This window comes from Chiloscyllium plagiosum, chromosome 2, assembly GCF_004010195.1.
Source record: "Chiloscyllium plagiosum isolate BGI_BamShark_2017 chromosome 2, ASM401019v2, whole genome shotgun sequence".
NCBI classification, from domain to species: domain Eukaryota; kingdom Metazoa; phylum Chordata; class Chondrichthyes; order Orectolobiformes; family Hemiscylliidae; genus Chiloscyllium; species Chiloscyllium plagiosum.
In genome coordinates this window covers 45972320-45998795 of record NC_057711.1, presented here as the reverse complement: position 1 = coordinate 45998795, position 26476 = coordinate 45972320, and the positions used below count along the sequence as shown (strand labels likewise).

Below are 26476 nucleotides of genomic sequence, written 5' to 3'. Positions count from 1 at the left end.
TACCTCACCTGCTGGACAATGATTAGCACTCACAAGGATTGGGTGGCAAGTCCATATGGTGGATGCCAAGGTTGCAGCTGCCCTGATGACATGTGTGATGTCTCCCAAACCTCAACTCACAAGTGCGTTCCGGATGTTGCTAATGTGTTTATCCTCATCAGACAGCCCTTTGTACCCTTACCTGTGATGAGAAGAGTCAAGCAGTTCAGGCACTGAGATTCTCCACTATCACTGGCATCCCCCACGAGCTGGGCACCATTGACTGCACTCAGGTTGTTTTTCGAGCTCGCTATCACCATCCTCCGATATTTGTGAACAGAAAAAACTTCAACTCTCTCAATGCTCAAATAATTTATGGCTATTGACGCCAAACTTTGAAGGCCTTTGCCAGATATCCTGGGAGCTGCCATGATCTTTACATAGTGGAGAGCTCATAGGTGCCTGCTTCCTCCTAAGGTCGTTGGCCCAACCAAAGATGTCTGCTGGGTAGACAATGGGTAGCCTCTCCAAACATGGCTGATGACATCATTAAGACACCCTTAGACTGAGAGAGAACAAAGGTACAATGCAGGGCATGCTTCAACCAGGACCAAACTTGAAAGACCAAAGGCTTCCAGAAGATAGATTTTGATGTTTTGTACCACATTGGTCCTGCATCATTGTTGCATGTTGTGCCTTTCCACACTTGGAGGGGTCAAAAGGAGGGGCGATATCTTGCATCGTCTGGAATGAGGGTTTGACAGCAATTTTCTGCACATGAAAATGATCCAGTTGATCAAAACATTAAGCAACAGGGAGGTCTTTCAGGCTAGGATAGCACAAAGTGTAGCGGAGCGCATGGAGCCTGAACCTCTCACTACTTGCTTCCAGGATGAAAGAGCTATGCTCAGTCTATGTATTACTGTTTGTGATTCTTTTGCTCATCTGGCAAGTAGCCCCTGCAGATTACAAATGAAACTTTGTTATTTTTGCAGCCTTTCACCATTTGTGTTGCTAAATAGATGTCTTGCTATCCATGTTATTTTACATGTGCTATCATCAGATGCACAGCATGCAAATAGATCCTTCTGTCCAACTCGTCCATGCCAAACAGATATCCTAAATATATCTAGCCCCATTTGCCAGCATTTGGCCCATATCCCTCTAAATCATTCCTATTCATATACCTGTCCAGGTGCCTTTTAAATATTGTAATTGTACCAACCTCCACCACTTCCTCTGGCAGCTCATTCCATACATGCACTAACTTCTGCATGAAAAAGTTACTTCTTAGGTCTCTCTTAAATCTTTCCTCTCTCACCTAAACCTATGCCTTCTAGTTTTGGACTCCCCCACCCAAGAGAAAAGACCTTGTCTATTCACCCTATCCATGCCCCTCATGATTTTATAAATCTCTAGAAGGTCGCCTCTCAGCCTCTAATGCTCCAGGAAAATAGTCCCAGTCTATTCAGCCTCTCCTTATAGCTCAAACCCTGGCAACTTCTTCTAAATCTTTTTCAAACCCTTTCAAGTTTCACAACATCCTTTCTATAGCAGGGACACCAGAATTGCATGCTGTATTCCAAAAGTGGCCTAATCAATGTCCTGTACAGCCACAACATGACTTCCCAATGCCTGTACTCAATGCACTGACCTATAAAAGCAAGCATACCAAATGCCTTCTTAACTATCCTATGTACCTACGACTCCACTTTCAAGGAACTATGAACCTGCACTCCAAGGTCTCTTTCTTCAGCAACACTTCCCAGGACCTTACCATTAAGTGTATAAGTTCTGCCCTGATTTGCCGTTTCAAAATTTAGCACCTCACATTTATCTAAATTAAACTCTATCTGCCACGCCTCAGCCCATTGGCCCATTTAATCAAGATCCCATTGTAATCTGAGGTAACCTACTTCACTGTCCACTACACCTCCAGTTTTGGTGTCTAATGGACAATAAAGAGGAATGTTATCTGTGGAGGACCAAGTCTAATCTTGATAAAGTACCTACTGAGGTGAAAGTCTTTGTGCTGGTAGTGGGTGTAGATTATCACCTTGCTGATGCATTATTTTTAGGTTACACCGGCTTCTCCCTCAGGGCTGAAGATGGAGCTGAGAGTGATTGGCACTGGCCTCTTCGTTGTTCAGGTTGACTGGGTTCTGCTAATGCCTGTATGAGACAAAAGAGGAAATTAGCAGGAGAAGTATAAAACTATGCAGATCAAGAATGAGTTAGTGCTCTTGGTCAGTAACAGGAGAGCAGTAGAGCTGTTCTGTAACCTGTCAAGCTGCAGCAGAGGTTTTGAGTAAAAGTTGAAGGAGAGGACTTGGTCCCCATATCTTCACAGAATTCAGATTTTTTTTCTTATGATTTCCAAGCTTGAGGCTTAGGCAATTGTCAGCACTTTTCTCTCTATGTCTTTTCATGGGTTTGAGATTCACTGGTAAAGTCAGCATCTGTTGTCTTTCCATAATTGCCCTTGAACTGAATGATTAAAACTGGTCTTCTGCATTATTTGAACTCTGACACTCTCTTTCATGTTTGTGATGGATAAAGTTCTTGGTGGCCTCAATTTCCAGTCTGTCCTTGTATATCTGTGCAATATATTCAGTTTTAGTTTGACATTCAGGGAGAACCCTGCAGACCAGATAGTGTTTTAGCTCTCTTGTTGCAATTTAATTTGAAAGTCAAATCAGAAAAGTGCTAACTTTTTCTGTGCATAAGTATGGAACCTTGAGCACTTCATTACCAAGGAAGGCAATATTACTGATAATAAGAAAATCTGAGTGGTAAAGGCATAACCCTGGACTAAGACAGGGAAGGAACATGGGATGTTTTAAATATTTTCCTTGATTGGCCAATGCCTAGAGGAAAAGTGTAGGTAGGTTATGCCAGTGTTGTATAAAATACCATCAAGGCTGTACCTAGAAAACAGTGTCACCTCTGATCACAACAGAACAGAAAGGGTGTCAAAACCTTAATCAAAATTTTGTTGAGATTCATAAGTATATGGTCAGGAATGGAGAACTTCAGTGATGAGGAAAAATTGGATGGCCTTAAGGTCATAAGTCATAGAGGTGTACAGCATGGAAACAGACCTTTCGGTCCAACTCATCCATGCTGACCAAATATCCCAACCTAATCTAGTCCCACCTGCCAGCTCCCAGCCTATATCTCTTCAAACCCTCCCTATTCATGTACCATCCAAATGCCTCTTAAATGTTGCAATCGTACCAGCTCCACCTCTTCCTCTGGCAGCTCATCCCATACACATACCACCCTCTGTGTGAAAAAGTTGGCTCTTAGGTCTCTTTTGTATCTTTCCCCTCTCACCCCAAACCTATGCCCTCTAGTTCTGGACTCCCCCACCTCAGGAAAAAGGCTTAGTCTATTAATCCTATCCATGCCCCTCATGACTTTATAAACCTCTATAAGGTCATCCCTCAGCCTCCGACTCTCTGGGGAAAACAGCCCTAGCCTATTCAACTCTCCCTATTGCTCAAATCCTTCAACCCTGGCAACATCCCTGTAAATCTTTTCTGAACCCTTTCAGGTTTCACAACATCTTTCTGATAGGAAGGAGACCAGAATTGCACACAATATTCTAACAGTGGCCTAACTAATGTCCTGTACAGCCACAACATGACCTCCCAACTCCTATACTCAATGAAGGAAAGCATATCAAATGCCGCCTTCACTATCCTATCTACCTGCGACTCCACTTTCAAGGAGCTATGAACCTGCACTCCAAGGTCTCTTTGCTCAGCAACCTTACCATTAAGTGTATCAGTCCTGCTGTAATTTGCTTTCCCAAAATGCAGCATCTTGCATTTATCTGAATTAAACTCCATCTGGCACTTATCAGCCTATAGGCCCATATGATCAAGATCTCGGTGCAATCTGAGGTAAACTTCTTCGCTGTCCAGTTCACCTCAAATTTTGGTGTCATCTGCAAACTTACTAACTATACTCTCATGCTAACATCCAAATTATTTCTATAAATGATGAAAAGTAGTGGAGCCAGCACCGATCCTTGTGGCACTCCACTGGTCACAGGCCTCCATTCTGAAAAACAACCCTCCACCATTACCCTCTGTCTCCAACCTTTGAGCCAGTTCTGGATCCAAATGACTATGTTTTCTTTGAAATAGGGAAACTGAGGCGAGATGTATTGAGGTGAATTAAATTATGAGGAGCATGGGTTAAATGAATATGAAGAACTATTTCTGTTGGCAATGAAGTCAGTTAGCAGAGAAAACAATGTTAAGTGATTGGAGAAAAGATTAGAGAGATGGTGAAGAGAAATTATTTCACCCAGAGTGGAGTGGAGGGCTCAAATCCACTACTTGAAAAAATGCTAGAGGCAGAAATTCTTTTTGCATTTCAAAAGCACTTGGATATCCAATTTTTTTTAGACGACATTCCCTATAGTGTGCAAACAGGCCCTTAGGCCACCATTGCCCTTCTGAACATTAACCCACCCAGACCCATTCCCCTAACTTATATTTACCCCATACTAATGCACCTAACACTTAGGCAATTTAGCATGGCCAATTCACCTGACTTGCACATCTTTGGATTTTGGGAGGAGACCAGAGCAAACCCTCACAGAATAGGAGAGAATGTGCAAACTCCACACTGACAGTCACCAGAGGCAGGAATCAAACTCATGTCTCCAGCACTGTGAGGCAGCAGTGCTAACCACTGAGCTACCATGCCACCCTTTGAGATGTCATAATCAATAGAGCTGCAAAGTACTGTAAGGCAGGATGGACAAGATAGCTCCTGTTTGTACAGATACAATGGGCAAAAAGGCATCATCCTTCTGTTTAGTTAATCTTTCTATGGCCAGAATTTCAGCACATGAGTGTCAGCTGGAATTGCTCCCCTTCGGGCACAGGGAAACTCCATTGAAGTATTCAGAATTATGAATGGTTTTGTTAAGGTACCTGTAATTAGAGAGAAACTATTTTCCTTTGCTAAATGTGTTGATGACCAGGCAACAAATATTTAGAATGGCAATCAATAAAATTCTTCTTATACAGGGATTTGGTAAGATCTGGAATGCATTACCTAAAAACGTAGTGAGGTCAGATTAAATAGAAACTTTTAAAAGACAATTCAACTGTGTAATTTACAGGGTTTTAGTGAAAAAATGAGGTGTGGAACCAAATTGGACATTTTTTCAAAGAGCTAGTGCAAGCACAACAGTCAATTGCCTCTTTTATTGCTTTAGTATTAAATACCACAATAAAAATGCAGCATTTCTGATCCATTTTCACATTCAATGATTTTATAGCAAAATTGTTTGACATGGAATCAAGGCATTTGTTTCATTGTAGCCTTTCTGAGTCTCAAAGTTCCTTTTTTCTCATTTAATGGAAAACTTGTCAGTGTTAAATTTCAGTTAGAAATGTTGACTAGTTGTCTAGCGGAATCAAGGGTTATCGAGAAAACACAAGAAAGTGGATTTGAGAATGTCAGATTTGGCATGAATTAGATCAGAGGGCAGGCTCTGGGGCTGAATAATCCACTCTTAGTTCACATTTTTTTATGGTTTATGGTCTATGGTTTGGGAATGCATTAGAAACAAAAGAGATAAATGTAAACTTTTTCTTTTTTGTCACTAACTATTTTCAGATAAGTTATTTATGATAGTTGATAAATTCCTTGTTACTTATGATACTCTCTCGTGCCTTAATCATACCTGAACAATTTTATGTTTTTCTCAATGTATTTTGTTTGCCCCAAACTTGTTTTAAAAACGTTAAGGGTTTACCAGCTGCTCAGAAATCTCAGCAGATAAATGGTTAATGCACATTATGGCAAAGGGTAGTTGAAAAAAACAGATGACAGTCTTCAGTGAACTGTGAGGAAATAAAGTACACAACATGTGATAGAGTCATGACCCTGTGTTATTGCACATTTCTGGGCTGAACAGATATGGCTTGTCAGGTAATCTGTCATGCAGTTCAGTAGTGAACAGCAGTACAAGTCAGCTCAGACACATTTGAAAATTACACAAATACTAGGGTGGAAAGGTATAATTGAAAATGGCAAAAGACTAAACGGAAGACAGCTGAAATTGTTGCAGTGCCTTATTAAATGCAGTGGACTAGGAGACACAGCTTCAGTGTGTTAAATGGTTGCAGTCAGTGACTTTACACCAGAAGAAACCAATTAGAATGTCTTTGGGAACTGCATAGAAGATATTAAATCATATGTACAGCTGCAAACAAGTTTTGACATCAGTCAAGGGGAAAATTTCAAATCAGTTATCAACACATGATTTCACAGTGGCATGAGTAGTATATCTCCTAATACTGGCAATTTCAAGGTGAAATAAAATGATTGTTTTAATGATTCTTTCACTTTTTAGCTTTGATTCTAAATGTATGATTGTTATCTTTGGTTATAATTGTAGCATACAGTACATAAGTTAGAAATGTTTCATTTTCTTAAAATAAATATGTAAATCTGTTATGCTTTCCACTAGTAAGTGGTGATCATGTGAGTTCACTTATAATCTGCAATGTCACTTCTAAAAAATCAATGCACAGTTATCACTTTAAAAGTGAGAGGTGTTCTGTGGCTTTGGTATCATTAAAAATGTAATCGAGCCGCAAAGAAGATGTCCCATAAGGGATTCATTACCGGACATTCCTACGGCAAGTGCATGTAAAAGCCTCCACATTCATTTCCAGCAAGTATTAGCTGAGGCAAAACGCATTCTTTGAAGTCTAAGTGATGTCAAGGAGGTTCCATGAATGACCTTGAATTTGCTGAGGCAAAGCCAATTGTTGCTAATAGACCAAACGATATTCCCCTGATGTTCTACTATAGATTATCTATCATCAAGACATGTAAGCACAAGCTGTCCATAATCCACATGGACTGCTTTCTGTGATGCAATGAGAAAAGAAAAACTGCTCGGAGACAATATGCTGGAAGTTACTGTGTCATGCAAAAAAATCATTATAACTTAAACTCCGTGAGATCGGTAGGGCTAAGGATCAAGAAGATTCACCTAAGAGAGGCTCAGTTGATGATGCCAAAAGGGTTACATAAATGTAAAGCTGAATGCAACAATAAATCTAGGAAAATTACACAATTTGTCATTGCTCAATGGGTCTATAGGGATTTTTCTTCTCACCTGCTTAAGTTGCTTGAAGATGGTTACATTTAATACACCATTTTCTGTTCCAACCTAGTTTGCAACAAACATCCAAAATCATTTAATATTTGGAAGAAGAATTATCAGTCTTATTATTCTTAAATGAAATTGTTTCTTGAGAGTGGTTTTAGCAGTGTCAACTGTTAATGGCGACAGAGTACAAAACCATATTAATACCAATGATAAATCTGGATTTCTAAAATTTGGCACCTCTCAACTTTCTTTACTCAGTTCACCTTTTTCAGGTATTTTAAAAGATACACTTGCTTCTCATTCTGAAAATGCACTACTAATTACTCTCACTGATGTATTTATCATTTGGTAGCTCAGATTATTTGTTATTGATTCACCTTATTTGAAAGAAAGCCAATCTATTTTGAACCACTTCCATTTATACTGCCCCAATCACCATAACGTTACCTGCTCAATGGTGAATTGGATAAATTGAGATTTCCCATGAATTCTGCTTCTTAGGAGTGCCAACAGTCTGCAAATCTTTTTGAAGTGATCATGACCTCTCCTTTATTTCATCTCTGATAAGTATTCTGTTGAACTTTGTGAATATTTTTAAGGAAATAATATATAGTCTGTATATAGGGATCCCACAGACATTAACAAGTAGAGTTTAAATATATCCTGGATATTTGGACTCCATCTCCCTTGTGTGTCCAATTTAATTGGTATCAGAAATAAAAATATACAAAATTTCATATTACACAAATGAGAAAATTATGTAAACATATTAAATACATTCAAAAACTCAAATTAAAAAAATCAAGACCAAAAGAACTGTGGATGCTGGAATCAGAAACAAAAATGGAACTTGTTGAAAAAGCTCAGAAGGTCTGGCAGCATCTGTGGAGAGAACACAGAGTTAATATTTTGGGTCTACTACTCTTCCTCAGAACAGGACTTGAACTGTTAACTGTGCTTTCTGTCCACAGATACTGCCATACTGGCTGAGCTTTTCCAGCAATTTCTGTTTTTTGTTTGTGATTAAAAAATCAAGGTGCATCAAATGATAAGTTTGATTTACTAATATTCTGACACCAAATTCATTTTACAAATTTAGATCTAAACCAGGTCTAAATTAATGCATTTCAATGTAAAATGCACTTTGTTACTCATGGACAAAAAAAACAGTTTTTTTTGTACTTGTTTTCATTTTAGTTCCCTTTCCTGTAATCCTTTAAAAATTCCTCTCTAATTTCTTTCTTTGGCACTCGTTTTTCTCTCCCTTTCTGAATGGCTATGATACTTTCTTTTTATTGTGATGCATGTATATGCATATATTTTTATTGCTTTTGGTTTCTCACACTTCAGTAGACCTTCTGCAAATTTCCTATTTCTGAGTCCTTAATTTGTAAGTATTTCAAGGAGACTCTCAAACTCTATCCTTTACCAGTTTACTCAAAACTGGTTTTGATTTTAATTTTAATTTTCTAATCAACCTGTTAAGAGATGTTGTTATACTTCCCAGCTAAGGTAAAGCCACTATCACAGTACCATGGGAGCTCCTCCCCAAAATGTATATCTTTGGAGTGAAATTAAGTTCAAGTGCTACATAGCATTTTAAGGTTGTAAAAGAGCATGTAGCACGTACACTCAGGGTAAGGCAAACATCATGCATGGTAAAAGGGATAGTGGATGCATACTAATGTCCACTAGAATTATGTGGAGTAGGTAAATCATGACGAGTAAACAACAGTGATTTGACACCAGGACTAGTAGTTTGGAGTACTATGCTCCAGACGGTACTTTCTTTTAAAATTGCACAGCTGGATATGATGTTAACCAGGATGAGGAAACCTTTCCATCAGTAATATTTGAAGGGATCAACTACCTACAGGTTAGTGGTCAGATTTCCATTGGGATCAATAAACTCAAAATAAATTATCAAAACAATCTCAATAAGAAAACCAATGTACAAGATTATTTTATAACTTTAACAGTGAAATGCAATCAAAATCAGTGTAAATTTACCAGGAATTAGTAGGCAAAATACAGGCACTATAAATTATGAATTAAATGGGCTACACCAAATTGGCACATACCTGCAGAAACTTCCTCAACTCTAATCATGATGGTCTTGATGGCGTGATTCCAGTAATGTTAAATACGTAGCAGAAGTGGCTGCAGCAATTTTGTATTTGCCTTTATTCAGACCCTCTATGCTGCATTACTGGAATCTAAGGTTAGGGGACTCTTTGTCTTTACACAATTTTAACCTAAAATTTCCATGTCCATCGTTGTTTTAGTTTTAGTTTTCGCTTTTGTTTTAGAAGGTTCAATTTCCTTTTCAGCATGGATCTGATCTAGACAGAGAGCATGTTCTTAAATTACAGATTCCATCGTATTAGCCACTGGCTGATTCCTTTGCTTGAAATCTACTTGGGTCAATATATTTTTGATTTACAATTACTATGACACTAAATGCCTTTGGTATATTTTGGCAATCATTTTCAATTCTTTAAGTTTAAGAAATTTCAATTTTTAAAGATCTGCAGGTGGCCTGGGTGCTGAAGAACTTTATGCTGACTTAAAGGCTTTTGCGCAAGACAATTTTCCCAAGCATCAGAGGAAACTAGCAGGCTTTTCTTTTAGAACAAAACATAACTGGGAAAATGATCAAGGGCACACAGATCAGGCCAAACTTCTTGGAGACGGAAGAGGAGTGAGGAAAGGCTTTCATTGTGAAGTCCTATATATCCGGGGCAATTAGGCAACAATTGTCCTGAAAGCTGTTGAAAGATATTGGATGTTGGTATGAGTTATGATTGAGAGAGCTTATTGTTAGGTGTATGCTGTGATACTTGGTAAACGTAGCAGTGTGTGTAAAGGCAGTGGTACAGAGAATAAGATATAATTTTAGAAGATTGACCTTGACCACCTATGTGTGTGATCATTTAACATTTTTAACATCTAGACAAGGAACTTCAGTGCAAAATTATAAAATCTGTGAGTAACTCTCTGCCATATGCCATGAGTAAATGTTTCCTAACACTTTGAGAATGACTTGTAGCATTTACTTATGCACTCCCTTTCACAATATATGCACTTGCTTTCAGGAACGTGTGCTGGGAACTTTGATGAGATGCCGCAATTCATGTTGTTTTGGTACACAGTGATGTCACTGTGCACAAGTGGTGAAAGATTACAGAGAGTTAGGCAGGAATTTAAAAAGGAGGTCCTCAAGAGTAGTAATATCTGGATTACTCCCGGTGCTATTAGCTAGTGAGAGCAGGGATAGGAGGATACATCAGATGAATGCATGGCTGAGGAGTTGGTGTATGGGAGAAGGATTCACATTTTTGAACCATTGGAAGCTCTTTTGGGAAAGAAGTGACCTGTACAAGGTGCACGGATTGCACCTAAATTGGAAGGGGACTAATATACTGGCGGAGAGATTTGCTACAGCTGCTTGGGAGGATTTAAACTAGTAAATGGGGGGATGGAACCCAGGGAGATAATGAGGAAAGAGATCAATCTGAGACTGGAACAGTTGAGAACAAAGGTGAGTCAAACAGTCAGAGCAGGCAGGGACAAAACAGAGAACAAGGTAGGACTGACAAATTAAACTGCATTTACTTCAATACAAGGGGCCTAACAGGGAAGGCACAAGAACTCACGGCATGGTTAGGAACATGGGACTGGGATATCACAGCAAATACAGAAACATGGCTCAGGGATGGACGGGACCGGCAGTTTAATGTTCCAGGATACAAATGCTGCAGGAAGGACTGAAAGGGAGGCAAGAGAGGAGGGGGAGTGGTGTATTTGATAAGGGATAGCATTACAGCTGTACTGAAGGAGGACATTCCTGGAAATACAGGGAGGTTATTAGGGTGGAACTGAAAAATAAGAAAGGGATGATCACCTTATTGTGATTATATTATCGACCCCCTAATAGTCAATGGGAAATTGAGAAATAAATTTGTAAGGAGATCTCAGTTATCTGCAAGAATAATAGCGTGGTTATGGTAAGGCATTTTAACTTTCCAAACATAGACTGGGACTGCCATAACGTTAAGGGTTTAGATGGAGTGGAATTTGTTAAGTATGTACAAGAAAATTTTCTGATTCAATATGTAGATATACCTGCTAGAGAAGCTGCAAAACTTGATCTACTCTTGGGAAATAAGACAGGGCTGGTGACTGAGATGTCAGTGGGGGAGCAGTTTGGAGCCAGTGATCATAATTCCATTAGTTTTAAAGTAGTGATGGAAAAGGATAGACCAGATCTAAAAGTTGAAGTTCTAAATTGGAGAAAGGCCAATTTCTATGGTATTAGGCAAGAACTTTCAAAAGCTGATTGGGGGCAGATGTTCGCAAGTAAAGGAATGGCTGGAAAATGGGAAGCCTTCAGAAATGAGATTAAGAGAATCCAGAGAAAGTATATTCCTGTCAGGGTGAAAGGAAAGGCTGATATGTATAGGGAATGTCGGACGACGAAAGAAATTGAGGGTTTGGTTAAGAAAAAGAAAGAAGCAATATCAGGTACAGACAGGGTAGATCGAGTGAATCCTTAGAAGAGTATAAAGGCAGTAGGAGTACACTTAAGAGAGACAAAAAGGGGACATGAGATGGCTTTGGAAAATAGAGTTAAGGAGAATCCAAAGGGTTTTTACAAATACATTAAGGACAAAAGGGTAACTAGGGAAAGATAGGGCTCCTCAAAGATCAGCAAGGTAGCCTTTATATGGAGCCACAGGAGATGGCGGAGATACTAAACAAGTATTTTGCATCACTGTATTTTGCATCCACCATTTACTGTGGAAAGGACATGGAAGATATAGAATGTAGGGAAATAGATGGTGACATCTCGAAAAATGTCCATATTACAGAGGAGGAAGTGCTGGATGTCTTGAAATGCAAAGAAGTGGATAAATCCCCAGGACCTGATCAGATCCCCAGAACTCTGTGGGAAGCTAGGGATGTGATTGCTGGGCCCCTTGCTGAGATATTTGTATCATCGATAGTCACTGGTGAGGTGCCGGAAGACTGGAGGTTGGCTAACTTGGTGCCACTGTTTAAGAAGGGCGATAAAGACAAGCAAGGGAACTATAGACCGGTGAGCCTGACGTCGGTAGTGGGCAAGTTGTTGGAGGGAATCTTGAGGGACAGGATGTACATGTATTTGGAAAGGCAAGGACTGATTCGGGATTATCAACATTGCTTTGTGTATGGGAAATCATGTCTCACAAATTTGATTGAGTTTTTTGAAGAAGTAACAAAGAGGACTGATGAGGTCAGAGCAGTAGATGTGATCTATATGGACTTCAGTAAGGCATGCAACAAGGTACCTCATGGGAGACTGGTGAGCAAGTTTAGATCTCATGGAATACAGGGAGAACTAGCCATTTGGATACAGAACTATCTCAAAGGTCGAACACAGAGGGTGATGGTGGAGAGTTGTTTTTCAGAATGGAGGCCTGTGACCAGAGGAGTGCCACAAAGATCGGTGCTGGGTCCACTACTTTTCCTCATTTAAATAAATGTTTTGGATGTGAGCATTAGAGGTACAGTTAGTAAGTTTGCAGATGACACCAAAATTGGAGGTGTAGTGGACAGCGAAGAGGGTTACCTCAGATTACAATGGGATCTTGATTAGATAGGCCTGTGGGCTGAGAAGTGGCAGATGGAGTTTAATTTAGATAAACGTGAGGTGCTGCATTTTGAGAAAGCAAATCTTAGCAGGACTTATACACTTAATTGTAAGGTCCTAGGGAGTGTTGCTGAACAAAGAGACCTTGGAGTGCAGGTTCATAGCTCCATGAAGGTGGATTTTGGACATAAGGCACTTATCACAGAATTCCATGCATTTGACCTGCGTTTGTAGCCATATCAGTACTCACATGTGTTTCCCTTGTAGTAATGTCATTTTATCCTGTTCACTCTTATTTACTGTGTTTATTTGGGTACTTCCATATTTTTCATTGGCAGGACATTTCATAAAATGTGCGTGTGCAAAACTTTCCACATGCACAAACTGAACTTTTCAGGGGTGTCAGGAGGCAAATGCCAAATATACACATTCCTGGTCTAGTTCAGTTTCTGGTCAGTTATGATTGACTATTGATGGTCAAATCTATTGATGGTAGGCAATTCAGTGATGATAATGCCATTGTGTGTCAAAAGGAGGTAGTTATATTCTCTCTTGCTGGATATGTTAGTTGACTTGCATTTGGCTGGCAAGAGTACTACTCACCACTTACCAACCAAGCCTGAATTCTGACCATGTCTTGATGCATACATTACATATTCCTTTATAATCTGAGGAGGTATGAATGGAACTGAACAATCCGCAACCATTAGTAAAAACTTCCGCAATAGACAATTTTAGAAGTAGAATATCCTTTATTGTCATGTGTAGTCAAGTACAGAAGTACAGGAATACAATGAAAAGTTTACAATGTCGCCCCATAGGCTGCCATCTTAGGTACAAAGTACCTATTTTAGATATAAAGTACAGAAATAAAGGGAAACGAAAGGAACAAAAGTTACATTATTTACAGTTGTTCATCATACAAATTAGAAAAATTAGAATAAAGTTAAAAAGATAAGCATTATAGTCTTTCAGTAGATCAGGGTGAGGGGCTTCCACACATGGTCTGCCTCAGCTTGCAGGCCTGCACTGGTCTCCAGTCCAACAACTGTCCCTCATTGCTCAGGCCTCCAAGTCACAGCCCATCCCCACTCCACTCAGGGCCCACTGGTCATCTCCACTTTGTTCGGGCCTCTAGGCCTCTCTGCTCCATACTTCCAGCCCGCACTACCTCAGGAGAGAACACCAAGTGTGAAAAAAGGAGAAAAAAAAGAAGAAAATGAGAAATAAACAGAAAGAGCAGAGGAGCTTCCTATTCCACCAGCATTTTGACCACCAGTAAACTCTTAATTCCCATATTGATGAAAAATCTATCTCAGTCTTGAATATACTTCATGACCCAACCTCGATACCTTCTATGGTAAAGAAATCCACAAAATACTATCTTCTGCGAGAAGAAAATCTTCCTCCACTTCCGGTTGTCTCACTCATGTGAGAAGGCCATTAGTGAAGGCAGATAAAAATGGTTGAGCCTAGGATAGTGAACTGCAGCAATGCCCTAGAGGTGAGGTTATTCACTTCCAACAATTAGAACCATATTCTTTGTGCTAGATATGATTCAAAACAGGGAAATTTTAATTTTTGCTGATTCTAAATAATTTCAACTTTACTGACTGTTGTGTATTATTTGTTTCAAATCTATTTGGTTCATGTCTATTTTCAATTTACTGAAATTAACTCTCTTTCAGAGGGATATTGACACTTTTGATTACTCCTTGTGCCTATTTGTAACTAATCTAAATTTAATAATCAATTGATCTAGCAACATTTGCAAAGGAGAAACAAAGTTGATCACAAAGCCATCTCCAATTATTTTCATTCTCCTGCCCACATCCAATCAAACTCATTCTTGTGTCTTCCCTTCCAATAAATATTTCTGCGAAACATAAAGCCTGACTTCCAAACTCTCAACTATCTAAATCTTCTTGAAATCTATTTGCTACTATTGCGGTTGTTGATTTATTCACTCTGTACTTTCACCTTTAATGCCCTTGTTCCCTGTAATGTCTTTACTGTTTCCTATACACACCAAAATGAAGTTAATGCCTTTCTCAGGGCACACTCCACAGGCACCACCCTATATCCTCAGGTAATGGCATCCAACATGTGCCAGCCTCTAAGAACTCCCATGGTGCATCTCTGGTCCACTTACAGTATACTACTGCACTTCAATGCTGCACCTTGGATTTCAAAGGCAACTATTGTAATGCACCTGCGAGAATATTGTGTGCTGGGGCGTCCCACCTGATTAATGGACTGGACCAGGCTACATCTCTGGGCTGTTCACTTGTTCTCTTAGTGGTCACTCACTTTGAACCTACCTGGATGCTCACAGCATTACATGGCCCCTCAGCCAGAGATTCTAGACTCAAAAGTATTGCCACATTTCTGTACCATACAGGCACAAAGCCAGGAAGCTTGTCATGGTTGTGAGCAGTCCTCAGTCAAGTCAAGGAAGATAGCGTTCACTCAGGGGGACTCAGCACAGTCAGTCAAGGACAGCTTTGGACTACAGGCAAGGGCCTTGGAATGGTCAGTCAGCCACTTGGGGTAATCAGAGCTCTCCCAATAAGAAGCGATGATCTGAACGTCAGACAGCTAACCTCTCATCTTGATTCTTTCTGCCCTAATAAGGACTTGTTTTCCTCCTGGAATGTAGGAGAGTCACGTTTTATGGGAGATTAAAGTGGGTATCACAGCTGCCAACCTGGTGCAGGTAGGAAGACTTCCCAAGTGAGTCAGTAGGCCACACAAGAGGGTGTACAGGGTTAGTGGCGTCAGAGATTAGGTTGGGTGTGGGCAGGTGGTAAGGTGTTGCAAGCAATAATGAGAGTTAAAGCACATGAACCTTGGTGGAAGGTGAATGCAACCCACAGAGATAGAGTGACTTTGAGGTAGCAGAAAGAAAATGGTGGTGCTTAAGCTGATGAGTGGAGAACAATATTAACATTCTTAGCCCAAAAGAAATAGGAACAGGAGTAGACTGCTTGATCCCTTGAGCCTTCTCTGCCATTCAATAGGATCATGGCTGATCTCACATTCCTCATGTTCATTTACTCTGTTTTCTTCGTAGCTTTTGATCAAAAATCAAGAGATTTCAGACTTAAATATACACTAGGACTCTGCCCCATAGCTCTCTGTGGCAAGGAGTTTCAGAAGCTCACAAACCTCTCAGGGAAGAAATTCTTCCTCACCTCAGTCTTAAATTGGCACCCTTCTATTCTGAGACTATGACCTCTGGTTCTGGACTCTCCCATGAGGGGAAGCATCCTGTTAGCATTTACCCTGTCAAGTCTCTTAAGAATCCTGTATGTTTCAAAGCAATTATCTTTCATTCTTTTATACTCCAATGAGTAGATTCCCACCCTGTTTAACCTTTGCTTATGAGATAATCCTCCATACCAGGGATTATCCTAGTAAACCTTCTCTGAACTCCAGTGAAACAATATCTTTCCTTAAATAAAAGGACCAAAACTGCTCACAGTATCTTATACTCCAAACCCCATGAAATAAAGGTTAATGTTCCTTCTTTTTTCTGGTAACCAACCTTCCTGATTACCTGCTGCATCTGTGTGTTAGCATTCTGTATTTTGTGCACAAGTAGCTCCAAGTCTCTTCGTGTTGCAGCTTTCTGCAGTTTTCTCCATTTAAATAATACTTTGTTGTTTCATTCTCCATTTCAAAATGACCAACTACATAGCAACATTTTGCCCACTTATTTAACCTATCAATATCTCTCTGTAAACTATTTCTGTCATTCTTGGAAACTTAGTTTTCCAACTGTGTTTGTATTGTTTGCAAAGTTGGCTACTATACAAATCTTTCTCCATTTGGGCTTTTTTTTGACAGTAAGGGCAACAGACTCATATGCTGCAGGTTGTCTTTCTTCTCCGATATTGGTTCCGAAGCACTCAGAGCTTTGTATCCCCATACAATGTCTCTTCCTTGTTCACAGCATAGGACTTCTTCCTACACTGCTGGGCGTTTCTCTAAATGGCTGCAACTGTACAGACCAAGATAGAAACCTCAGCTAAGTCTGGCATGATCTGATGTTGTGGCTTCCACTTTGGTCCTGGGAAAGAGGAGATCCTGTCTGTGCACGAACCTGTCCAGCAGGATCTCTAGGTCCCTGCATGCAAAGTCAGTTGCTAACTTTTCCTTTTCTTTTCTAGCTGAGGTAAATATCAGGAACTATACAGGGTAACTCTGGACAAAAAGTGTTTGTCTAGGTATATAACTAGCTTTTGAAGGTGGCACCAGGAACAAGGATCCAGCCAATTTTGGGATATCCTAGCAGCTGTGTTTTATTGAGTAAATGGGTTGGTAAATGGGAATAGAGAGAAGGCATAGGTTGGGGAATTTAGTTAATCTTTGGTAAGATATGGTTAGAAACCAGGCTAGGTCTCACAGTGAAGATTCCTTCAAACAGTGCAATGCCACTGACACTTAGCTAAAGAAAAAAAAATTCAACCCATTGGCAACACCTAAAATCACAAGTAATTTTCTTAATATTCTTCACCAGTTTTGTTTAGTCCATCTTACAAGTAATCCAATTTCAAATAAATGAAAATGGCTTTTAAGAATTACTGAATTGCTGATTAAAGGAGGATATAGATAGATTGGTCAAATGGCTGATCAGTGGCAAATGGGATTCGGATAAGTATGAGATGATACTGAAAACAAAAAATGCTGGAAATCACAGAGGGTCAGGCATCATCACAGAGAGAGTGGAAGATAACATTTTTAATCTAGATGATTATTTGGGGGATACTTTGCTTTATTAGCCAAGGTATAAAGTTTAATAGTAGGGAGGTTATGCTGGAACTATATAAAAAGTTAGTTAGGCCGCAACTCAAGCATTGTGTGCAGTTCTGGAATCTACATTACAGAAGAGATGTGATTGCACTGGAGAGGGTACAGAGAAGATTTACCAGGATGTTGCCTGGGCTGCAGACTTTAAGTTATGAAGGAAGATTCAATAGACAGGGGTTGTTTTCCTTGGATTAGAGTAGACTGAGGAGAGACATGATTGAGATAAAATTATGAGGGGCATGCACAGAATAGACAGGCAGAAACATTTTCCCTTGATGGAGGGGTCAATGACAAGGTGCATAGATTTAAGGTAAGAGTGGTAGAGGTAGAAGAACACAAGAAGCATTTAGATATACATTTGCAATATCAAGGCACAGGAGGCTGTTGGCCAAGAGCTAGAAACTGGAATTAGCATAGATATTTGACTGACACAGACATAATGAGCTGAAGGGCCTTTTTTCCTGTGTTGTAGACTCTAAGATTCATTGTGACGCACAATTGTCAGCATGCGTAATTTAAGAGCTGCCGAAAAGCTTACATACTGGTGCAATTAACATTACTTCACAATGGTGATTAGCTCAAATGGGACATAGTCAGGTTTGTGGGTCGGTGATGCTTTTTGAAGAACTGTAAGATCACGCAAACCCGATTTGCAGGTGAATGCAATTTGTGTTTGAAATCCTATAATTATTTAAACTGGTTTTGATGTTTTTCTTAGTGAATTTTGGTCAAACAAACAATACATATTAACAGGAACTCTTGTTTTTAAAGATCTATAAAATTTGTCTTAGGCATCAATGTTATTGGCAAAACTTCATTTATTGCCTTGTCAGCTGTTCCTCAGAATATACTGATGGGCATACTTCTTAAAATACTACATCTTAATGATCATGGCATTCTCATAATGGGATTAGCAAGAAGCTTTTTTTTTAAAAAAAGAACCAGCAAATAAAATTTTATGTCTGAAAACAAGCTGATATGTGACATGAAGCAGAACTTGGAGGAGATGATGTTTTAAATTTAATCCTATACAGTAGTTGAGTAAGGCAGTGATGTCCAAGTAAGCTTATGAGTTGTTAATGATCATGGCATTCTCATAATGGGATTAGCAAGAAGCTTTTTTTAAAAAAAAGAACCAGCAAATAAAATTTTATGTCTGAAAACAAGCTGATATGTGACATGAAGCAAAACTTGGAGGAGATGATGTTTTAAATTTAATCCTATACAGTAGTTGAGTAAGGCAGTGATGTCCAAGTAAGCTTATGAGTTGTTACAGTGCATTCAGTAGATCTTTTAAAACTGTTGAACTGTTACACAGTGATGGAGGAGTTACTATTGAGTTGATGATAGAGATGTCAGTCATGAAACCTATCTGAACTTTAAATGTATGATACATAAACAACAATTGTCAAGCATTTGGTAATACACTGATCACGTAGTCTGTTGTTTTTATCTGAACATAATTCTGTCTGAACAGCACTTCCTACAGATTTATTGGAGAGTTACAGGCAGAAGTCATTGGTTAATGATACAAATAAATTCCCTGCAATAAATTCTGCTCTGTCACTATTAAAATTCAGATTGAAATTTGAAATGGTCAGCTTGAAACGGTGTTTAATTATTGGGAGATTCAATGGTTTAATAGTAATGTCTAGACTAGTAAGCCAGGGATCCAGATGACTGCTTTGGGACCTGGGCTCAAATCCCACCATGATAGCTAATGGAATTTAAGCTCAACTAATTAATGTGGAATACAGAGTTATTTGCAGTAGTTCTGACCATAATGGCGATCATTATTTCTTGTTGAAACCCATCTGGCTCATTAACATTCTTCAGGGAAGGAAATTCACCAGAATAACCAAGTCTGTCCAAAATATGACTCCATACTCACAGTAATTTCCTGGAAACCCCTTTCAGTTTAAGGATAGTTAGGGATGCACAACAAAAATTAGCCTTGCAAGTAATGCCCAGATCCCGTGAATGAATATTAAAAAAAAGTTCACTAATCCATTCACTAAGGCCATAAGAAGCTTGTGTTTTCCTAAACTGCTGAACCTTTGTATAAAGATCTGTTTAAACTAGTTGTTCACACGATTAGGAAATGAGTTGCATAGTGACGCACAGTCAAGAACTTTCTTTGCTCTTAGCATTTTACTAAAAAGTAAACCCAATTTCTTTTATAGGATTATTGAATAAAAGCTGTCACTGGCTCAATATGGGGCTTCAGAATTCAAACAAAACTGACTAAATGTTATAATAAGTGAAGTGCTTACTTTGTTGCCATGGTGACTTGGTGATGCATATTTGGTCTATGTTTTACCTAAAAATGGTTCTCCTGTGGAGATAGATGTCTTAGTGAATACCTGTTTACATCCATAGAAAAGAATAAAAAGGTTGTTTATTTTTGAAAGTGCAAGAACACACTGAAGACTTCAGATCTGAACATATTAAGACAATGAAAATCATTAAGTTAAACCAAAAACAATGTAACTAAACTAAACAGTTTCACTGTAATAAATTTCATACATGCAAGTGAAACATTTGAATCTCTGATTACTTATAATTAATGTAACTTGGTACATGCTTGGCCTTAGCTTCAAAGACTGTATGTAAGTATCATTTTATAAATGAATGTGGCATTTTATTTATGAAAGTGATATCTTTACTACTGTTGCAATATATTTACCAACTCTATTTTAAATTACTCCAATGACTTATTTTGGCAGTTTATTAACTTATTATATCCCTCTGAAAAGATTATTTAATAATTTTCCTATCTGACCTTGCTTTTAACCAGAACTTCAGTACTCTATCAGTTAGTTAGTTATTATCACCTCCAAGAAGCACCTCAGTAGATCTTATTATGTTACTTAATAGTGCTATAAAAGTGAAAATTATTGTTGGTAAAATAAATCTTTGGACATTAATGAGGGACCAAATAGAAGGTCAAAGATACTTGTTATCTAATCTAGCACTATTCTGAGGAATTATATATCTATGAATCAGATATTGCTGTTCATTCATCTATGAAACATCTTCTTCAGATTCAGGATTGCTTTAGTTTTGTCAACACAAGAAATTATATAATGGAATACCATTCAGCCCATTTAATCCACTCTGACCTCAGACTTAAATGATCACACCATATCGATGTAATCACCTAAGACGTTACCACAGAGAAGACTTGCAAGCAGACAGAACAATGCACAGTATTCTGACTCCTGAAAGTAATAATGAAAATGTAAGTACAAAATAGTAATATTTAATAATACCAATATTGATCAGCAGAAATTATTTTTATAGTTTCAAAATCATAGGAAACAGAGCACGTTTTGAATAATATCATTTGTCATACTTCTCCTTATAGTGTTTGATTCTGTTATATAAGGTAATGATTATGAAAAGATTAATATATAAGACTGCATTAAGCTCCAACCAATCTGATAATATCATATAAGATCCCAGCAGAGACAGATGTGTCATTATTGCTACTCTATTATTTTCAGATACCACCACCTTCACTGGTATGTTGTATTCTGGTTTAGGTAGTTTGTCAGCAGTCTTATTTCTCTGCACTGAGTTGAATGCCACTTAATTATCAGTGATAGAGGTTAGACCACTGGTGAGTCTAAATAGAGGAGACAATTGTCTTTCATAACCTGTTAGTTCACTACATGATAGCAATAGATACAGGTTAAATTTACAGGGCATAATTATTGAGGACTCTTGGGAGCTGCACAGTGCACATCTACTCACTTTGATTATTCATGCAGCACTCAACTGTTCCCATCTAAAGGATGGGTGGAGCTTAACGCAACATAAACTCTTAGCCTTTGAGAACCATTGCCTTATAGCTCAAAGCTTTGTTTCCCATAGTTAACCATTATACACTCAAGTATAAAGCTATTTTTACATTTACCACTAATCCATTCAGCCCCCACCCCGCCATGTCTCTGATTTCAGAAATTCAGGCAAAATGCATGCTTCACAGTGTTCCCAGAATGTACTCTGTTTGGAATTGGAAGAATAGTGAATCTTTTGCTTGAGGGCCATTGACCTATATTCTGAACTTTTACAAATCAATTCTCCACTGAAGGACCTTTTATCTCTTGGATAGCCTTCACAAAGAATGTAATGTCTCGTAGATTAAGTTGTTGGCCCATTATCTAAGCTAGTGTACCTATACTCCCTTAGTTATTTTCATAGAGGATCTCTTCCCTGCTATCTCAGGTAATTGTACCATAAAATCTTTAAGGGGACCTTTAATGACAACTGACTTGCATTTGGTTGGCAAGAATGCATTATGCAACTTTTCAGCCAAGCCTAATTGTTGACAATGTCTTGATGCAGAGCTTTGACCTAAAACGTCGATTTTCCTGCTCCTTGGATGCTGCCTGACCTGCTGTGCATTTCCAGCACTACTCTAACCTTGACTCTAATCTCCAACATCTGCAGTACCCACTTTCGCCATGTCTTGATGCATCCGGGCTCAGATTCCTTTATTATCTAAAGAGGTGTGAATAAAACTAAACAGTGTGCAACTATTGGTAATTGTCCCATGATGGAGTGAAGGCCACTAATGAAGCAAATAAAGATAACTCTTCCTAGAACACAGATCTCGAGATCAATCTTCTAGAGCTGAAGGACAAATGACAACCTACATACTTGAAGCTATGTGGTCCAGATCAAATAACTCTCAAGGTTAAAGTAATGCTACATGTAATACCACAATATAAAGATTGTCAGATAGTAGAGAATGCTTACGAATTCAAAACAAAAATAACTCATTCTTGAGCAGGAAAGCATGTTTTGCCCTTAACTTTGTTCTAAAAATCTAAGACTTTGAACAACATAGGAATAAGTGTTCCTTTGACAAGGGGTCCTCTAAATTGTTCATAGAACTAGGAAAGCTCAACACTGAATACAGCATCACATTAAGTAAAGATGCAAGATCATCATGTGCATCCAGGAAGATTCCATTTCCATTAATGAATCACAACTTGACAAAACGATTAGAAGGGGGGCACCTATGTGGTGAACAAAACCAAAAGAGGTATGTTTGAAATCTATCCAACTTTGCAATGACACTACCACCATGGATAGATGGGATTGATTTCAAACATATGAATATACAAATCAGGAGCAGAAATATATCATTCAACCTCTTGAGCCTGCTCCCCCATTAATTAAGATCATGACTGATCTGTTTGTGTTTTAAATTCCACATTCCCATCTACCCCAATAACCCATGGCCTCCCTGCATATCAAGAATCAATTCACTTCTGGCTTAAATTTATTCAATGGCTTTCCCTCCACTATCTTCTGAGGCAGAGAGTTGTATGTTGCAAAACTCTCTGAGAGAAAAATGAAATTCTGCTCATCTCTGATCTGAAAGGGCAATTTCTAATTTTAAAACAGTGCCCTCTGGTTCTAGTCTTACCCATAAGAGGAAACAACCATCTTGTCAAGATAATGTTGAATCTTATATAATTCAAAGAAGTCACCCCTTACTCTTCCAAACTAAAATGGAAATAACCTTTACGCAGAAAGTTGTAACTGCATTGCCAGCTGTGGTGATGGAAGCAGAGTCCTTGGGGACATTTAGACTACTTACAGTGTGTAAACAGGCTCTTCGGCCCAACAGGTCTACACCGACCCACCGAAGCACAACCCACCCAGACCCATTACCCTACATTTACCCCTTCACCTAACATTACAGGCAATTCAGCATGGCCAATTCACATAACCCACACTTTTTTTTTGGACTGTGGGAGGAAACCGGAGCATCGGAGGAAACCCACGCAGACACGGGGAGAATGTGCAAACGCCACACAGTCAGTCGTCTGAGGCGGGAATTGAACCCAGGTCTCTGGCACTGTGAGGCAGCAGTGCTAACCACTGTGCCACTGTGCCGTAAGTGACTGCTGCATATGCACATGGATAGCGGGGAGTTGAGGGGTGTGTAGGTTAGGTTACTATATTTTACATTAGGATTAAATCTCGGCGCAACATTGTGGGCCAAAGGGCCTGTTCTGTGCTGTACTTTTCTATGTTCTAACGTCTCTTACGCACCATCATAAAAGAATCTGTTCATTCCAGGTATGAGCCAGTAAACATCCTTAGAATCATCTCTAAAGCATTTACATCCTTTGTTACATAAGGAGACCAAAACGCCACACATTATTTGGGATGTGATCTCACTAATGCCCTGTATAACTGAATAGATCTAGCAATTCAAAATTGAGCATCTATTTTTGGCCATGAACAGTAGCAGAATTGTATTCCAACTCAATCTGAAACCTCGTGCAGAGCTGGTATACTTGATGAAATGTGGCAGGCAAAAGAGCCCATAGGAATCAGGGAAAAATGATTCACTGGTTAAAATCATTATTTACACAAAGGAATATGGTTGTGGCTATCGGTGGAATTGGCTATTTTGGCTCCAGAACAACCCTGCAGGAGATCCTCAGAGTAATATTCTATGTCCAACTATCTTCAGCTGCTTCATGAATAACCTTCACTCCACCATAAGGTCAGAAATGGAATGTTTATTGATGGCGTAGTGGTCATAGATCTCCAAGGCAATTGAGGACCGCATAGCTACTGTAAAATTTGTCTGAGCAGTGAGAGCTTCTGATCTGCATTACTTTCCTTAGGAAAACAAAGGAACAAGTGAGAACCAGCATATTGATGTTGAACAGACAATCTTACCTTGTTGCTGTCATCCATTTCACATTGGACACAAGTGTAAATGCTATATACCACCACCACAGAAGGAGTTGACAGGTTCATGCCTTAAATACACTTCTTACCATGGAATATCTGGCGTGTTTGTGTTAGTCGGACAACCGACTGCAGTTTGCAAATGATTCAGCTATTTTGCAGCCTCTTTTGGATCTTTACATGTTAGTCACCTGAATACCCACAATAAAAATGGAGCAACTGCACATGGAGGCCAGGTAGTCAAATCCCTTTTAGTGAAAATGTTAAATTTTACATGGCCTGGTTAAATTACTGGTTCACTCCACATGAATTAGCATTAGAATTGCTGATGGGGAGAAAACTGAAGGCTCATGTTTCTAGCCAACTGGAGGTGTTGACTCCTCAGCTGAAACAAAAAGACAACAAAAATGTTTCTCTGAAAGAACAGTCTTATCAGAAGCACCAGCTATTGTTGTTATACATATCATCATAGGCAAAAATGAATGCACGAATTATTAGAAATAAGAAGGATGAGCTTGAGGCTCTTTTGGAAATTGGCAGCTACCATATTGTGGGGATAACTGAGACATGGCTTCAAGTGGACAGGGCCTGGGAAATGAATATTCAAGGCTATACGGGCTATCGTAAGGACAGACTGACGGGCAGAGGGGGTGGGGTGACCCTGTTGGTAAGGGATGATATTCAGTCCCTTGCGCGGGGGGACCTAGAATCTGGAGATGTAGAGTCAGTATGGATAGAGCTGAGGAATTCTAAGGGTAGAAAGACTCTCTTGGGAGTTATCTACAGGCCCCCAAACAGTAGTATGGATGTAGGGTGTAAGTTGAATAAGGAGCTGAAATTGGCCTGTCACAAAGATGTTACTACAGTTGTTATGGGGAATTTCAACATGCAGGTAGACTGGGAGAATCAGGATGGTATTGGACCTCAAGAAAGAGATTTTGTGGAGTGCCTCAGAGATGGAATCTTAGAATAGCTGGTGCTGGAGCCTACCAGGGAGAAGGCAATTCTGGATCTGGTATTGTGCAATGAACCAGAATTTATCAGGGACCTCGAAGTGAAGGAGCCATTTGGAGGTAGTGACCATAATACAATAAGCTTCAATCTGCAATTTGAAAGGGAGAGGGTACAATCAGTAGTGACAATATTTCAGTTGAATAAAGGGAACTATGGAGCTATGAGGGAGGAGCCGGTCAAAGTTCAGTGGTGAAATACCTTAGCAGGGATGACAGTGGGGGAACAATGGCAGATATTTCTGGGTATAATGCAGAAGATGCAGGATCAGTTCATTCCGAAAAGGAAGAAAGATCCTATGAGAAGGCAGAGGTGGCCGTGGCTGACGAGGGAATTTAAGAAACATATAAAGTTAAAAGAGAAAAAGTATAACATAGTAAAGATGAGTGGGAAAATGGAGGACTGGGAAGATTTTAAAGAACAACAGAGGATTACTAAGAAGGAAATACACAGAGAAAAAAATGAGGTACGAAGGTAAACTGGCCAAAAATATAAAGGAGGATAGTAAAAGCTTTTTTAGGTATGTAAAAGGGAAAAAAATGGTTAAGCCTGAAATTGGGCCCTTGAAGACAGAAACAGGGGAATATATTACGGGGAACAAAGAAATGACAGAAGAGTTGAATTGGTACTTCAGATCTGTGTTCACGGGGGAAGACACAAGCAATCTCCTGAGGTAACAGTGGCTGAAGGACCTGAACTGAAGGGAATTTATATTTGCCAGGAATTGGTGTTGGAGAGACTGTTCGGACTGAAGGCTGATAAGTCCCCGGGGTCTGATGGTCTACATTCCAGAGTAGTGAAGGAAGTGGCTCTAGAAATTGTGGATGCGTTGGTGATTATTTTCCAGAGTTCGATAGATTCAGGATCAGTTCCTGTGGATTAGAGGGTGGCTAATGTTGTATCACATTTTAAGAAAGGAGCGAGAGAGAAAGCAGGAAATTATAGACCAGTTAGTCTGACCTCAGTGGTGGGAAAGATGCTGGAGTCAATTATAAAGGATTAAATTACGACACATCTGGATAGCAGTAACAGGATAGGTCAGAGTCAGCATGGATTTATAAAGGGGAAATCATGCTTGACTAATCTTCTGGAATTTTTTGAGGATGTAACTCTGAAAATGGACAAGGGAGATCCAGTGGATATAGTGTACCTGGACTTTCATAAAGCCT

General features: G+C 39.2%; 1 long non-coding RNA gene across 1 annotated transcript in view; it reads right to left on the bottom strand.

Moving 5' to 3' along the window:
* Positions 1-13534: 13534 nt before the first annotated feature.
* LOC122559479 overlaps positions 13535-26476 on the bottom strand; it is a 33457-nt gene continuing 20515 nt past the window's right edge. The window contains exons 2-3 of the long non-coding RNA XR_006314431.1: positions 19847-19936; positions 13535-13928 (exon numbers count right to left, since the gene is read on the bottom strand). This is a non-coding gene — a long non-coding RNA (uncharacterized LOC122559479). The remainder of the gene's footprint in view (positions 13929-19846; positions 19937-26476) is intronic.